General features: G+C 53.8%; 1 pseudogene across 1 annotated transcript; it reads left to right on the top strand.

The window, feature by feature from the left end:
- The first annotated feature begins 812 nt into the window (after window positions 1–812).
- Window positions 813–1,960, top strand: LOC311166026 (olfactory receptor 14J1-like; annotated as a pseudogene). The gene has a single exon. The product of its transcript is annotated as an olfactory receptor 14J1-like (transcript).
- The last annotated feature ends 528 nt before the right edge of the window (window positions 1,961–2,488 follow it).

The raw sequence follows: 2,488 nt of genomic DNA, 5'->3' as shown, positions 1-2,488 counted from the left end.
ACATTCTCTCTTGTGCAGAGCAGCCAGGAGTGCCCAGGGCTGTCTTGCAGAGCAGGGTCCTGCATCCCAGGGCGCTGTGCTGGGGCAGGGATTCTGCTGCCTGTTTGGGGCAGCTCTCAGCCAGCTCTGGCAGCTGCTCCCAGTGCAGAGGGACAAGATCTGGGTGGAAGGAGACAGTTGGTAAGGCCTGGAAGCGTTCTCCTTTTGTGGTCAGGATGCTGCATTGTTTGGGACTGTTCCCAGCAGTACATTTAACTGCAGAACATTTCTAAGTAGATTATACAGGGAGCGCAGCAAGGCAGGGGCTGCATAAAAGGGGAAATCCTGGTTTTTTATTCTACTGCTCTGGGTTGCCTGGATGGGAAATTGCACATAGATATTCATCTCTCAATTCAGGCTGAGAAAAATGAAAGAAGATTCTCTCAGATGGTAATTAACCAGGCAGTGAAAGAAATCAACACAGGGCCTCTTAAAGGCAGCATCAGTGTCACTTTTCCAGCCTCCTCAGGGTTGCTCTGACATTGCCATCAGAGCCTGCAGAGCCAGAGCTGGCCCTGGGCAGTGCCTGAGCTGGGAGGGGTCTGCAGAAGAGCTGAGCCCCCAAGGCTGGGCTGAGCTCTGGCAACAGTGGCAGGGCCCAGCCCTAGGCAGAGGGAAGCAGCTGCTGGCAGGGACAGCTCCAGGAAGCAGAGCCCTGGGCAGGCATTGGGGGGAAAGTACTCCCACATTGTGCTGGGATATTTAAAGTCCTCTCCAAACACAACTATCCCATGATTACTTTTTTTACAGATTCCCATGCCAAGGCACCGCAAATGCCCAACAGCAGCTCCATCAGCCACTTTCTCCTGCTGGCATTGGCAGACACGCGGCAGCTGCAGCTCCTGCACTTCTGCCTCTTGCTGGGCATCTCCCTGGCTGCCCTCCTGGGCAACGGCCTCATCATCAGCGCCATAGCCTGCGGCCACCACCTGCACAGACCCATGTTTTTCTTCCTGCTCAACCTGGCCCTCACTGACCTGGGCTCCATCTGCACCATTGTCCCCAAAGCCATGCACAATTCCCTCTGGGACACCAGGAACATCTCCTACACAGAGGATGTGCTATCCAAGTCTTTCTGATTGTCTTTTTTCTTGCATCAGAATTTTCCCTCCTGACCATCATGTGCTATGACCACTATGTGTCCATCTGCAAACCCCTGCACTATGGGACCCTCCTGGGCAGCAGAGCTTGTGCCCACATGGCAGCAGCTGCCTGGGCCACTGCCTTTCTCAATGCTCTGCTGCAAACGGCCAATACATTTTCCCTGCCCCTGTGCCATGGCAATGCCCTGGGCCAGTTCTTCTGTGAAATCCCACAGATCCTCAAGCTCTCCTGCTCCAAATCCTATCTCAGGGAATTTGGGCTCATTGATGTTAGTGCCTGTTTATCATTGTGTTGTTTTGTGTTCATTATTTTCTCCTATGTGCAGACCTTCAGGGCTGTGCTGAGGATCCCCTCTGAGCAAGGACGGCACAAAGCCTTTTCCACCTGCCTCCCTCACCTGGCCGTGCTCTCCCTCTTTGTCAGTGCCTCGTTTTTTACCTACCTGAAGCCCCCCTCCATGTCCTCCCCATCCCTGGATCTGACCCTGTCAGTTTTGTACTCAGTGGTGCCTCCCGCCCTGAACCCCCTCATCTACAGCCTGAGGAACCAGGAGCTGAAAGCTGCAGTGAGGAGACTGATGACTGGATGGTTTGACAAATATTAAACTGCTGGCAAATTTTATCAAATCACTTGTAATAAAAGTCATCTTTGATTCTTCTTCTTGGGTTGGTTCTGGGGTCTTTTTTCCTTTGTTTTAGTTTTGCATAATGTCCACAAAGAAATCTCATTGTTTGTGCCATTTCTCATTTTTTTTCTTTCCACCTTCCTTTGGCCATAGACTGTGTCAATGAGGAACTGTGCTCTTGGTGGCTTTAAAGGAATTAAAGGATGTCCCAACAAAGTTCTGCAGAGATGCCCTTTTGTGGCCTTCTCTGGAGCTGCAGCAGCAATTTCTGGGTTCAGAGTGTGCAGCAGAACAGTGCTGGCACAGCAGCTGTGGCCAGGAGCAGCAGCACTTTGTGTTGCCAGTGCTGCTGCCGTGGCCCTGCCCCACTGCCCTGGTGGTCCTGGTGTAGCTGTAGGGCCTGAGTGCTCTTGGGGCTGGACACAGTCCTGGGGTGGCAGTGCTGGGGATGCAGCAGGGACAGGCCATGGGCACTTCTGGGGCAGCACTGATGCCTCAAGCAGGCCCTGGGGGCTCCAGGCTCCTTGCCCAGGCTCTCTCAAGAATATGCCCAGCACAGAAAACCACTGTGAGCAGCCTCAGGCTGGCTGTCAGCAGGCTGGGAGCAAACAGCATGGCTGGTGCTCTGCAAGGGCCTTGGGGAAGATGGGAAGAAGCAGCAGAGCAGGGGCTGATCCATCTCCAGTGTGCTGGACAGCCCAGGGCAGCGTCCCAGAGCAT

Source organism: Fringilla coelebs (assembly GCF_963513975.1).
Source record: "Fringilla coelebs genome assembly, contig: SCAFFOLD_32, whole genome shotgun sequence".
Classification (NCBI taxonomy): Eukaryota; Metazoa; Chordata; class Aves; order Passeriformes; family Fringillidae; genus Fringilla; species Fringilla coelebs.
The sequence above is the reverse complement of the archived record's forward strand: the minus strand, read 5'-3'. Positions and strand labels throughout refer to the sequence as shown.